The following is a 15,410-nucleotide window of genomic DNA, read 5'->3' on the forward strand; positions in this document are numbered from 1 at the left end:
TTCAAATGTCATTAGAGACGGTCATCCCTACTTCGAGACACACCGCTAATTCTGCGACACCTCTGGTGCCTGACTGCATCGGTCTCGACCATTGCTCTGGATTCATCAGCTGCGTGGAGAGCATTCACCCCTGCATGGGCAACAGCTTGCTTTATGTATCGTACTACCCTGACTTGCATATTGACTTTCATCCGCGAAGGTACAATATCCATGGTCGAACCTGACCAGCGGAGGGCCATCAACAGCATGTCTGACTATGGCCCCCTCTCCTGCTGCGATGAGGCCAAGTATAGGTTGAATGAGCAACGACTCATATTCCGATTGTGTAGCCTCCAATCTCGACGGCATGAACATTGATTTCTTCAAATTCAAGAAATGAATATCCTGTGCTTCTTCCGCCCACTCCACCTCAGCGTTCCTTCGGATCCCCCCGCCCCATTCTGGTGGCTATTTACTCCTTCACTTCCCCTCACGCACCGCCATGACCTCCTCATCAATTCTGTCTGGCTCTCCATCTCTTTTGTGTAATCCCGTGGTCCTGCGTCTCTCCTGTTAGATTCCTTTCTCTTCATCTCTTTGCCTTTTCTGCCTGTCACTCAGCTCTTCACATAATCGTTCCTCCAGAAACCAGACCCCTCCCGCACTCACTTGTCCTTCTACTCCTCCCCCATCACCTAATTCTGGCTTTTGTCTCTTTCTCTTTAATCAGAATGAAGGTTCCCAGCCCGAGCTGTCGACTGGTTGCTGAGTTCCTCCAACATTCTCTGTGTGTTTGCTTCTGTTTGTTTATTGATTAAAATAATCAGACTGGTTCAGTGGAAGAGGAATTTGTGGAATGGTCAGAGACAGTTTCATACAGTAGTTTATTTACCCAGGAACATGCCATTTCAGTTGTAATCTGTGTAAAGAGGTGGTATTACAGAGAGTTCTTGCGGTGAAGGATCCTGAATATGAGCAGTGGCAGATGTTTAAGGAGAAGGTTCGTTAGAGCCGACATTTATCCCGATCAGACAGAGGAATCACAGGGAGCAAACAACAGTCTGTGGTTAAAAGAGTTCAAGGTAAATATTAACTCAGAGAACAAACAAAGAGGCAACGACAGGGTGGACAAAACAGTCGGGATTTTTCCAGTAACTCATGATGCGACAAAAGATAAAAATATCAAGGAAAAACGGATTAGTTAACTCAATAATTTCCATTAGTGTTTTCAGTGGGGACACAGCAAACATCCTACAGATATCTAACGGTGACATTTCAATGCTGTGCCATAATGTGTAGCAATCACCATCAGGGGTGATAAACTAATGGGACTAAAAGCAAAAATATCCAGTTCCCAACGACCTGCACCAGACGGTTTCACAGGAAGGCTGGAGAGAAAGTAGAGACATTGGAATCTGTCAAAAATCACTGTTACAGAAAGGTCCCAGTGGAGCTGAAAACCATTGCTGAAGGGTGGAAGAGAAAGGAAAACAAAGTAGGTAACTGTACTGGAGTCTATAATCTGTGAAGAAATGACAAGTCATTTAGAAAAGTTTAATGTCATTGAACTAAACCAAGAGGGTTTACAGTCAGATTCACACAGCACAGAAACAAGTCTTCAGCTCAAATGGTCCACACTGACCAAAATTCCCATCTGAGCTTCTGGTCTGTAACCGCCTCACAACGATATTATGAACAATGTTATCCTCCGTCCTTGTCCCATTTCCCACCTTCTGACCCATATCCTTCAAAACCTTTCCTTCCCATTAGCCTGTCCAAGTACTGCTTCGATGTACCTCATTCAACCACTCCCCCAGTAGCTCATTCCATTTGCTGTCCAGCCTGTGCTTGGAAATGTTGCCCTTCAGGTTCCTATTAGATCTCCTCTTACACCAATGCCTTCCGGTTCCTGATTCCCCAACACTGGCAGAAAGACTGTTTTATTCGACCCACACTGCAATACACCTCTGCAATACCAGCACTCATTCTCTGACATTCCAGGGAAAATTGTCCAAAACACCTTTCACAATTCAGTCCTTTGAGATCCAGTCACATCCCAGTAAATCTCCTCTGCACTCTTTCCAGCTGATTGGTGTCTGTCATACAGCAGGGCGACCTGAACTAAACACTATTTGCAAAATGCGGCGAAACCAACGTGGTGTGCATCTGCACCGTTTCTTCCCAGCTTCTATATTCGGTGCCCTGACTGAAGGACAGTGTTCCAAACCCCTCTTCACCACCCTGTCCATCTGGAACCTGGTCTTGGACCCTGTAACCTGGGTTACTGAATATTAAAATAACACACAGAAAATGCTGGTGGAACACAGCAGGCCAGGCAGCATCTATTAGGAGAAGCACTGTCGACGTTTCGGGCCGAGACCCTTCACCCCACACTCAGGTTGGAGGAATAACACCTTATATACCAGCTGGTTAGCCTCCAACCTGATGGCATGAACATTGACTTCTCTAACTTCCGTTAATGCACCTTCTTACCCCATCCCTGACATATTTAGTTTTTTTCCCCTTTCTCCCTTTATTTTTTCTTTCTCTCTCTGCGCATCACTCTGCCTGTTCTCCATCTCCCTCTGGTGCTCCCCTCCCCTTTTCCTTCTCACTCGGCATCCCGTCCCATGATCCTTTCCCTTCTCGAGCTCTGTAACCCTTTTACCAATCACCTCTCTGGCTCTCAGCTTCACCCCACCCCCTCCGGTCTTCTCCTGACATTTTGAATTCCCCCCCACTTTCAAATCTCTTACTATCTTTCCGTTCAGTTAGTCCTGACGAAGGGTCTCGGCCCGAAACTTCGACAGCCCTTCTCCCTATAGATGCTGCCTCGCCTGTTGCGTTCCACCAGCATTTTGTGTGATACCAGAGTTTTGAGACTTTATAGGGGAAGTTGGAGAAGTGTGTCTTTGTACTTTCAGGGGCATTTACCACATGTAAGGCAAGTGCACAAGACAAGAGCTCTGTGCTGGGAAGGAAGTGTGTTAATATTGATTGAAGTCAGGTTATCATACTGAGACAGAATAATGTGTAAGGAGGATATAATTGGTGGAGTTTTCCAGGGATCATCAATGACTTATTGATATTAATGACCCGATGAAAGGGCAGAATGTGCGGAATCCACGGTGTCAATGATGGGGAACGTGATGAGGGGACGTGTTGTGTTTGAACATCTGGTCTCTCCAACAAGACATGGGGAAGCTGGTGAGAAGAATACTTGGTAAATGAAGCTTAATGTGGTAAAGTGTGATGGCATGCAGAGAAGCAGGAGGAAACAAAAGTCAGACAATTATTTATGTAGAGATAAATTGTCAATGAGAGAAATAGAGAGGCGTCAATGTGTTCTCCTGCACAACGAAGTAGAGATGGGTGTAGTGAGTGGTTCATAAAAACATATTTGACCAAGGTTCAGAGGTGAATGGTTCATTGATATTTATTGCTGTAGAGAAATAGAGAGGTTTTGTTACAGTGTCAGACAAATGCACAATGATGGATTTGGAAAGTTAAAGCAGGTTATGACACAGACAGAGAATAATAGGTTCCTGAGGATTGTTGACGAAAAGAAAGACTTGGGGTACAGTTACATAATTTCATGAAGATGCCAACACAGGTAGACAAGGTTGTGAAAAAGGTGCACGTCATGCTTGCCTTCATCGGCAAAAGGCTTTGAGAGGAGCTGGGATATCATATTACAGTTGTACAAATCAATAATGAAACCACACCAGGAGTACCCTGTGCAGTTCTGGTCACCACGAGAGGAAGGATGTGGTTCAGCTGAAACGATGCAAAAATGATTCACAGGAATGTTACATGGACCGCGGGATTCAGTTACAAGGAAAGATCATACTGACTTGGACTGTTTTCCACGAAGTGAAGGAGGCTGACAGGTGAAATGGTAGAACTTTATAAAACTAAGAGAGGCGTAGACAAGCAGAATCACTTACCCAGGGTGCAAGTATCAAATATGACAAGGTGCAGCTTTAAAATGCCAGGGTGAGTACTTAAAGGTGGGCATTAGTGGAGGTAAGATTAGTGTCTCCGTAAAAAGGGAGGGTGGGGAATAAATCGATCAGGGATGGGCTAAGAAAGGGAGGAAGTTTATTAACGGGTTTGAAAAAATCTATGTTCATTCCATCAGGTTGGAGGCTACCCAGACGGAATATGCGGTGTTGTTCCTCTAACCTGAGTGTGGCTTCATCGTGCCAGTAGAGGAGTCGTGGATAGACATATCAGAGTGGGAATGGGACGCGGAATTAAAATATGGGGCCACTAGGAGGTGCTGCTTTCTCTGGCTTTTCATGTCTATCCACGGTCCCAGAACAGGAACACTGCAATCCAGTAACGTTGCTCAGTCTCCTTCATCCTTCAACGCTGGCAGATGGTATCTATTTGGTACTACATATGCCGAATTGTAATAACCCCTTGACAGCGTTTGTTCAGCCTGCCAGCCGAATCTGTAACTGCCATCAGCAGAAGTTGTGATATTACTGGTGACATAGCTATTGTCCGTACAGTTAGCTAAATCTGATCCCATTACCCCGTAGTTGCAATAACGGACTTCACACTCATTCTCGTGAAGTTGTTTCAGAGATTAGGATTCGTGCAGTCCATTATAAGAAATTTAATGTCAGCGTTCAAAACAGTTCCATTGGCAAGAGTAATTTCTCTGGGCAGTTCAGACCAGTGCTCCCTTCACAGATCTAACATTGCTACTAAAGTAAAACACAGACTCAATCTTGCCCAAACCTCAGCACCTGCAACTGGCTTTCGCACGGTGCTGACACCGATCGAAGCTTGTGTCTTCCTTGCTCTCAGCAAAGGATCGGCTATCTCGCCTCGGTTCAGCCACATCGACTTGTCTTCAATTCCAAAAGGAAGTTACAGACTATAACGTACGATGGTCTACACACACAAATTGCTTGAAGAACTCAGCAGGCCAGACAGCATTAACAGAAGAAGTACTTTTTTTTTCAAAGATGCTGCCTGACCTGCGAAGCTCCTCCAGCATTTTGAGTTTGTTGCTCGAAGTTCCAGCAGCTGTAGATTTCCTCTTGTTTGCCAATTGTGATGATCGTTTGTCAGAAAACGTGTGGTGAAAAAACAGCGCAGAACCTCAGGATACTGACCACCACCCCTTTCTAGTGAAGATGCAAACTATCCCTTTGGTATCGATCACCCCTGCAGAGGTGAAGTCCCAGTGATTGGGTGAATGCAAGTCGGCTTTTTCCATGGGGGTTGGGAGGTACAACAACCAGAGGGCATGAGTTAAGGATGATGGGTGAAAGTTTAAGGAGAACAGGAAAGGAAAATTCTTCACTCAGACGGTTGTGAGAGTGTTGGAACGAGCTGCCAGAATGAGTGTTGCATGCAAGTTTGATTTCAATATTTAAGAGAAGTTCGGATAGATGCGTGCGAACGATCCCTGCGAAAAGCAGAGAGGGGTAGAGAGGGAACGATGTCCTTAGTGGTGGGGTCCTGTTGAAGGTGGCGGAAGTTGCGTAGGATAATATGCTGGTTCCGGAGGCTGGTGTGGTGGTCTGGTGGGGTCAACAACCCAATGTGCTTTTCCCTTAGATAACTTCTTCTCCTCTCCTGCCTAACCCCTCCCTGCTTCCCCTCCCCACCCCTTGATCTTTCCTCTGATTGGTTTTCCGCCATCTTCTTCATAGGGCCCCTGCCCCCTGCTTCTTTAGACCTGACGACGGTTCTCGACCAGAAACATTGACTGCTTTTTTCAACTGATGCTGCCGGCCCTGCTGAGCTCATCCAGCTTTTTTGTACGTCCAGTAAATGGTTGACTCGTGCATTAGTCTTTACATTAATTCTTACTCATAGACTCAACTCACATCGGTAAAGGCATATTTTTTTGAGGTTTGCAAAATGGCTTTGTGTGGGTGAGATTATAGTTTACAAACCTGATCACATTGTTTATGAAAAATGGTTGATTGATGAAGCCCGGGTTGGATATTGTATTAGTCGAATTTGAAAAGCTTTAAACAAGGCCTCTCATGGTGGTTCGGAGGGAGATTCCCTCTGTGTCTGATCCCGGGAGTGTGTGATGGGACGGTGTGGAGAGAGATTCACTCTGTGTCTGACCCCGGGATTGTGTGCTGGGATGGTGTGGAGGGAGATTCACTCTGTGTCTGACCCCGGGAGTGTGTGATGGGACGGGGTGGAGGGAGATTCACTCTGTGTCTGACCCCGGGAGTGTGTGATGGGACGGGGTGGAGGGAGATTCACTCTGTGTCTGACCCCGGGAGTGTGTGATGGGACGGGGTGGAGGGAGATTCACTCTGTGTCTGACCCCGGGAGTGTGTGATTGGACGGGGTGGAGGGAGATTCACTCTGTGTCTGACCCCGGGAGTGTGTGATGGGACGGGGTGGAGGGAGATTCACTCTGTGTCTGACCCCGGGAGTGTGTGATGGGAAGGTGTGGAGAGAGATTCACTCTGTGTCTGACACCGGGATTGTGTGATGGGACGGTGTGGAGGGAGATTCACTCTGTGTCTGACCCCGGGATTGTGTGCTGGGATGGTGTGGAGGGAAATTCACTCTGTGTCTGACCCCGGGAGACTGTGATAGGACGGTGTGGAGGGAGATTTACTCTGTGTCTGGCCCCGGGACTGTGTGATGGGATGGTATGGATCGAGATTCACGCTGTGTCTGACCTCGGGATTGTGTGATGGGACGGTGTGGAGGGAGATTCAATCTGTGTCTCACACCGGGAGTGTGCGATGGGACGGTGTGGAGGGAGATTCAGTCTGTGTCTGACCCCGGGAGTTTGTGATGGGACGGCGTGGCGGGAAATTCACTTTGTGTCTGAAACCGGTAGTGTGTGATGGGACGGTGTGGAGGGAGATTTATTCCGTGACTGACAACGAGAGTGTGTGATGGAACGGGGTGGAGGGAGATTCACTCAGCGTCTGACCCCGGGAGTTTGTGATGGGACGGTGTGGAGCGAAATTCACTCCGTGTCTGACCCCTGGAGTGTGTGATGGGACGGTGTGGAGGGAGATTCACTCTGTGTCTGACCCCGGGAGTGTGTGATGGGACGGTGTGGAGGGAAATTCACTTTGTGTCTGACACCGGTAGTGTGTGATGGGACGGGGTGGAGGGAGATTCATTCTGTGTCTGACCACGTTAGTGTGTGATGAAACGGTGTGGAGGGAGATTCACTCTGCGTCTGACACCGGGAGTGTGTGATGGGACGGTGTGGAGGGAGATTCACTCTGTGTCTGACCCCGGGATTGTGTGATGGGACAGTGTGGAGGAAGATTCACTCTGTGTCTGGCCCCGGGAGTGTGTGATGGGTCGGTGTGGAGGGGTTAACGATTCAATGACCGACTCCCAGACGGGCAGAGGGAGAATCACTGTTCCTTGTTCCTGAATTCCAGAGCATGCTTGTTCCAAGGACTGGATCAGAAATGAAGACCGGGAAGGGGGGGGGGGGGACGTCACGTGATGACATAGGATCGGGACGCTGGAACCCAGTCCTCCCGTAAAAAAGTTAATAAATTAATGTTTAAGTGAAGAAAAGTTAATTAATACTTTTTTAAGGTTACTTATAAATTACTTTGGATTGTTTTAAGCTATGCCTCATAAACAGAGGGCGAAGAAAACTGCTACCGCGAAGACCGCTCAAGTTGGAACAGAATCAAGGCCTACTTCTACTGAAGAACCGCGGACTCGGGTACAACACACCACCGGTGAAACAGAAAAGGAGACTGCAGCAGCATCGGCCATTTCTAAAGGAAAAGATCAACGAGAACTGCGCAAGCGTAAAGGAACGAGCATGCGCAAAAGAGAGCAACCAGAACTACAAAATCCAGCAACGACTGAAACCGACAGTGAATCGAGTCTGAGAGAGAGGCGGACTCTCTGGAAAAATCAGACGAAGATGGAGAAGAAGAAGAAGAAGATGAAAGTTCCTCTGAAAATACAAAAAAAGATGTTGAGGCAAATAATGCATAAATTAAATGCATTAAAAGTAATTAAAAGTAACCAAAAAGTAATTAAAGAAAACAATAACAAATATGGAGGCTATGTTTGATAAAATGACAAAGAAACAGGAAAAAATGGAAAAGAAAATTACAGATTTGGACGTCAAAATGGAAGAAATGGATGGAAGAATGAAGAAGATGGAAGATGATAATGATGCCTGGACATCAGAAAGAAAACAACTCGTGGGAAAAATTGATAAGCTTGAAAATTTTAGTAGACGCAACAATATTAAAATTGTTGGACTTAAAGAAGGTACCGAAGGAGAAGACCCAATATTTTTTTTTCAAAAATGGATTCCTGAGAAATTGGAAATGGGAGAAGAAACTTTAATTGAGATTGAAAGGGTGCACAGAGCCTTAAGACCAAGATCTCAAGATGATCAAAATCCGCGATCAATTTTGATAAGATGTTTAAGATACCAGGATAAAGAAAAGATTTTGAGGGCGGCTGTCCAGGGTGCTAAAAGAAGAAATGGTCCGTTGATGATAGCAGGGAAACCAGTTCTTTTTTATCCTGATATAAGTTATAACCTTTTGAAGAGAAAGAAAGAATTTAATCCAGCTAAAAATGTTTTATGGGGAAAAGGTTATAAGTTTTTAATGCGTCACCCAGCAACACTGATAAATTTTTTGGAGGAAGGAAAAAGATTTTTTTCTAATTATCAAGATGCGGCGGTGTTTGCACAAAAACTTCCATCTCTTCGTTAATTAAACGTAGCGATTTCTAAATGTAATGGTTAAAGACGAAGACAGAGAAAGCAAATGGAACTGATGGACATTTAAGGACGATATAAGGGAGAAAAGTAAAATTTTAGAAATATTAATTGAGAATAGTATGTTTTTTTATATATACTTTTTATGTTGCGGGGGGCTGCGGAGCTTTGAATCGGTTACTACGGGATTCACGTGTGTAATCATGGCGATTGCCATGACCCGTACAATAGGGGGGGGGGTAATGTGTTTTTTTTCTTTCACAACATTAGTAAGGGGGTATTTTGTTTTTTTCTTTATTTTCTATTTTTCTTCTATTGTTTTGCCTGGATGATTGGTGGGAACACACATAGCAACATGGTGACTTCTAAAAAGATTTCCCAGGATGCAATGAAAGTTGAAAGATTAGGTATTATTATAGATTGGAGTGACATAAATAAAAATAATGACTAATTTATTGATTTTTTTAAGTTTTAATGTTAGTGGGCTTAATGGACCAATAAAAAGAAAAAGAATTTTAACATATAATAAAAAAATGAAAATAGATATTGCTTTCTTACAAGAAACTCATTTAACGGATATAGAACATTAGAAATTAAAATGAGACTGGCTTGGAAATGTTATTGCAGTTTCCCTTAACTCAAAGGCAAGAGGAGTTGCAATTTTGGTTAATAAAAATTTACCAATTAAAATAAAAAATATATTAATTGATTCGGCAGGAAGATATTTAATTATACATTGTCAATTTTTTTCAGAACTATGGACTCTTATGAATATTTATGCACCAAATGAAAATGATGTAAAATTTATATAGGAGGTCTTTTTGAATTTGGATAATGCACATGATAAAATATTAATAGGTGGAGATTTTAATATTTTGTTTAGATCCAGTTTTAGATAGATCAACAAAGGCTATTACAAAATCAAAAGTAGCAAAATTAACTCTATCATTGATGAAAGATTTAAATTTGATTGATATATGGAGAAGAATCAATCCAAAAGAAAGGGATTATTCATTTTATTCAAATAGACATAAAACATATTCAAGGATAGATTTTTTCCTATTATCAACAAATACTCGATAGAGTGAAAAATGTGGAATATAAAGCAAGAATATTGTCTGATCACTCTCCTTTAATAATGAAAATGATAATGATAGATAAAGAGGAATCAATTTATAGATGGAGATTTAATTCAATTCTACTAAAACGTCAAGATTTTTGTGATTTTCTGAAAAAGCAGATACAGTTCTTTTTAGATACAAATTTACATTCAGTTGATGATAAATTTATATTGTGGGAAGCAATGATAGCATATTTGAGAGGCCAGATAATAAGTTATACTTCTAAAATTAAGAAGGAATATAAGATAGAAATAGATCAATTGGAAAAAGAGATTATAAAATTAGAAAAAAAATCTCAAAGAAATATGACAGAAGAAAAACGAAGGCAACTTATTAATAAGAAGTTAAAACATAATACACTCCAGACATATCGAACAGAAAAAGCAATTATGAGATCTAAACAGAGATGTTATGAACTAGGTGAATTTCTTGCATGGCAGTTAAAAACAGATCAGATTTCTAAAACAATAAATGCAATTCGAACAAAAGTGAATGAAATTACTTATAAACCTCTAGAAATTAATGAGGCTTTTAAGAATTTTTATTCTGAGTTGTATCAATCAGAATCAAAGAATGATGACGTTAAGATAGAAGAATTTTTATCACAAATAACTCTTCCAAAATTAAATACAGAAGAACAGAAGGGATTAGGTATGCCTTTTACACTGAAGGAAGTTGAAGAAGCTTTGGGATCACTTCAAAGTAATAAATCTCCAGGAGAAGATGGTTTTCAACCTGAATTTTATAAAAAAGTTTAAAGATTTATTAATTCCTCCTTTTATGGAGTTAATATATCAAGCGGAAAGAACGCATAAACTTACATAATCTTTTTCAACAGCTATTTTAATACAATTGCCAAAAAAAGATAGAGACCTTTTAAAACCAACATCATATAGACCTACTTATTTATTAAACACCGATTATAAAATAACAGCAAAAATCTTATCTAATAGATTATCTAAATGCTTACCAAAATTAGTGCATATGGATCAAACAGGATTTAGCAAAAATAGACAATCGGCAGATAATGTAACTCGGTTATTTAGTATAATCCATCTAGCACAAAAGAGGGAGGAAATGAGTGTGGCGGTTGCTTTAGATGCAGAGAAAGCATTTGATAGATTGGAATGGGATTTTTTATTTAAGGTATTGGAAAAATATGGATTAGGAACATCATTTATAAAATGGATTAAAATCTTAAATACCAATCCCAAAGCTAAAGTAGTGACAAATGGTCAAATTTCAACATCATTTCAGTTAACAAGATCAACTAGGCAAGGTTGCCCACTATCACCTGCTTTATTTGTGTTGGCAATAGAACCACTAGCTGAATTAATTAGAATGGACCCAGATATTTAGGGTTTCAGAGTTAATCCGGAAGAATACAAGATTAACTTATTTGCTGATGATGTTCTACTTTATTTAACAGATCCATTACATTCACTACGCAAATTATCTTATAGACTAGAAGAATATGGGAAAATATCGGGTTATAAAATAAATTGGGATAAAAGTGAAATTTTACCTCTTACTAAAGGAGATTATAATCAATGTCGATTAATAACTCAATTTAGATGGCCAGCAAATGGTATAAAATATTTAGGTATAAGAGTTGATAATGATATAAAAAACTTATACAAATTAAATTACTTACCACTTTTGAAAAAAATTCAGGAAGATCTTGAAAAATGGATGGCATTACCAATAACATTAGTAGGTAGAGTAAATACTATAAAAATGAATGTATTCCCTAGATTACAATATTTATTTCAATCATTACCAATACAATTACCCAAGAAGTTTTTTCAAGAGTTAAACAAATATCTGAGGAAATTCCTCTGGAAAGGTAAGATGTCCAGAATATCGTTGGAAAAATTGACATGGAAATTTGATCTAGGAGGATTACAACTTCCAAATTTTAAGAATTATTATAAAGCAAATCAACTTAGATTTATTGCATCTTTTTTCGAGAAAGATAAACCGGCATGGATTAGAATAGAATTAGATAAAATAGGAGAAAACGTACCAGAAGATTTTATATACAAATGGGAATCTAAATGGATACGGGAACAGAAAGAATCTCCTATATTAAAACATTTGATTGATTTATGGAATAAGATAAATGTTGATGATGAGACAAAAAAATCTTTATTAGCAAAGAGATCTTTAATTCAAAATAGACTTATTCCTTTCACAATGGACAATCAACTTTTATATAATTGGATTCAAAATGTGATTAGATATATAGGGAATTGTTTTGAAGGAGGTATATTAATGTCATTTGATCAATTAAAGAATAAATATAAAATATCAAATAACACTTTATTTTGTTACTTTCAATTAAGGGCTTATTTAAGAGAAAAATTAGGTCAAACAATGTTATTGCCGAAATCTAATGAAATAGAAATTTTAATTCAAAAAGGAAATAATAAAAAAATTATATATTGTATGTATAATTTGATTCAAAGACAGGTATTTAAACAAGGAGTCCATAAGTCAAGACAAAAATGGGAAAGTGATTTGAATATTAAAATTGAAGAAACAAATTGGTCAAGACTGTGTCTTGATAGTATGACATATACAATAAATGTTCGGTCAAGATTAGCGCAGTATAATTTTCTACATCAATTATATATTACACCACAAAAAAATTAAAAAAAAAATAAATCCAAATTTATCGGATCAGTGTTTCCGATGTAACCAGGAAACTGGTACCTTTTTACATTCGACATGGTCTTGCTCTAAAATTCAACCTTTTTGGACAAATTTAAGACTTTTACTGGAACAAATTACAGGAACACAATTTCCTCATAATCCAATATTATTTTTACTAGGTGATATTGAAGGGATAAAACCGAAACTCAAACTAAATAAGTATCAGAAAGAATTTATAAAAATTGCACTGGCAGTAGCCAAAAAAGCTATTGCAGTTAGTTGGAAATCGGATACACATTTAAGTATAGACTCTTGGAAGAAAGAAATCTATGGTTGTATTCCATTAGAAAAAAATACTTATAATTTAAGAGATAAATATGAAACATTTCTGAAATTTTGGAGCCCTTATTTACAAAAGACAGGAATAAATATATAGATGCTCTGAAGATGAAACAATTGCTTATTAGGGGAAAGAAATAAATATACATATTAAAGTTATTACGAATTCCATGGAGCATGTGGAGTTCTTCCAACAACCAGGCATTCTTTCTTTCTTCCTTTTTTTTCCTTTCATTCTCTTTTTTTTCTATAGGGCAGTTAGGGGGAGGGGTTAAGGGGAGGGGGTAAGGGTTACATACATTGTTTTTTCATACTTTACTTTGTAAACATTTAAAAATGCAATAAAATAAGTTTTTAAAAAAAGAAATGAAGACCGGCTTTATTACATATCCACGTTTGAAAGATCCTACACTGAGGCCGATCTGCATTGCTGCAACTCTAAATCGAATCTACTTGAAATCAGTTCAAGCCAGGAAGAGGTGTTTGTCAGATGAACTGAAGAGCAGTATATATATATATATATATATATATATATATATATATATATATAGATAGATAGATAGATAGATAGATAGATAGATAGAGAGAGAGAGAGAGAGACAGAGCTCCCTCCATACGGTCTCATCACACACTCCGGGGCTCAGAGTCAGAGTTAGGCTCCAGCATCACCGTCCCAACTCACACTCCCTTGATCAGACACAAAGTGAAGCTCACTCCACACCGTCGCATCACACACTCCCCGGTTCAGACGCAGAGTGAGTCTCCCTCCAGTACGTCCCATCACACACTCCCATGGTCAGACACAGAGTGATCTCCCTTCCATACCGTCTCATCACACACTCCCGGTGTCAGACACAGAGTGATCTCCCACCACACCGTCGCATTACACACTCCCCAGTTCAGACACAGAGTGAGGCTCCCTGCATCTTGCCATCACATTCTACTGGTGTGAGATACAGAGTTCCTTCCACACCATCCCTTCGCGCTCTCCCTTTGTCAGACGTAACGTGACGCTCCTTAAATTCAAACTTTAATGATAGTAATTTATTTTCACAGAATTTTGTTGAGAAATCTGTCCGCGACCAAGGCAGTTCATACTGGATTGGAAAATGCAACTATGGGTGAGATTTGGGGTATTGCAAGTTTCTGAGAAAAGAGTGAGTCGGGGATCGGTGCAGGCTGAGTGAAGGGAGTGGGCAATGTGTTTAGTTTGGGGACTGACACAGTCTGCGAGAGGGGAGTGGGCAGTGAGATTAGTTTGGGGACTGACGCTGTTTGCTAGAAGGAGTGGGCATTGATATTAGTTTGCGGACTGATAAGGGCTGTATGGAGAGCGTGTGCAATTGGCTTTGTTTGGGGATTGACAAAGTCTGTTGGTAGAGGGTGTGCAGTTGAATTAATGTGGGAACTGGCATGGGCTGTGGGAAGAGAGTGCGAAGGGGGAGTGTTTTGGTGGTTGCCACAGATCTTTAGGGAGAAGGCTAGGCATTGGGTTTATCGTGGGGACTCGCGCGGGGTCTTGGAGTGAAAGTGGGATGTACACGTATTTTGGGGACTAACACGGGTCTGTGGGGAGAGACTGGAGCTGCAGAGCTCTTTTGGGAACTGACCCAGGTTGTAGGAGAGAGTGAGGCAGTGGGAACACTTTGGGGCCTAGCACATGTCTGTGGTGAGGGAATGAGGGAGGGGTGTACATAGGGGACACACACAGATCTGAGGGGAGAGAATAGTTCAGTGGGAGTACTCTGGGGACTGAGACACGTCCGTGGGGAGATCATGGGAAGCGGGAGGTGTTTTGGTGATTGACACAGGTCTCTAAGAAGAGGGTTGAGCAGTGGGATTATTTTGGGTTCCGGCACGGGGCTGTGGGGAGAGAGTCAGGCAGTGTAGTTTGGACTGACACTGATCTGTGTGGTGGGAGTGGTGAGTCTGAGTACTTAGGCAGAAAACACAGGCCTGTGGGGAGACATTGAAGATGTGGCAGCATTTTGAGGACTGACATGGGGCCTTGGGAGAGACTGACGCTGTGGGAATATTTTGGGGACTGACAAAGGGCTGCAGGGAGAAAGTGGACCATTGAGAAAATTCTGGATACTGACACAGGGCTGTGCTGGGAAAGTGGGATTGTGGGAAATTTTGGGGTGCCGCAGGTCGTTGGCGAGAGTGGGCGTCAGTGATTTTGGGGACTAACACACGGCTGCCTGCTGAAGGTACGCTGATATTGCTTACCCCTTCTTGATAGGAGAGTGGCCTCGAATATCGTGTTCCAAATGAAGGCTGGAGTCTTCGAATGCATTGAATGTGGATGGTACCCTCACTTTGAACATTGCAGTGAGGATAAGCGTTGCTTCATCTGCGAGAAGTCGGCGCTTCTGTGCTCAGATCTTTCTGAAAAGATCCAGGATCTCTGTCAACAGTCAATAGGGTCGACTTAAACAAGTGGCAAAACCGTCTTTATCTCACCGACTCACATTACATCATCAGCTCTGCCTCTCACCCTTGCCTTATTATCTTTCCCTCTATCGCAATCTTACCCACCATCTCGCCCACTCTTCACCTTCGTTCCTCTGAACACTCTCTCTCATCCCACTCCACTCCCG

The 15,410-nt window shown here is 41.4% G+C and overlaps 1 long non-coding RNA gene across 1 annotated transcript; it reads left to right on the forward strand.

Annotated features, from left to right (window-relative positions):
- The first annotated feature begins 537 nt into the window (after window positions 1-537).
- On the forward strand, window positions 538-15,190 carry LOC132390153 (uncharacterized). The gene is made up of 3 exons (XR_009510806.1): window positions 538-1,061; window positions 13,867-13,931; window positions 15,053-15,190. It is a non-coding gene; the product is annotated as an uncharacterized LOC132390153 (long non-coding RNA).
- The last annotated feature ends 220 nt before the right edge of the window (window positions 15,191-15,410 follow it).

The sequence above is a fragment of the Hypanus sabinus genome, unplaced genomic scaffold (genome assembly GCF_030144855.1).
Source record: "Hypanus sabinus isolate sHypSab1 unplaced genomic scaffold, sHypSab1.hap1 scaffold_791, whole genome shotgun sequence".
NCBI lineage: Eukaryota > Metazoa > Chordata > Chondrichthyes > Myliobatiformes > Dasyatidae > Hypanus > Hypanus sabinus.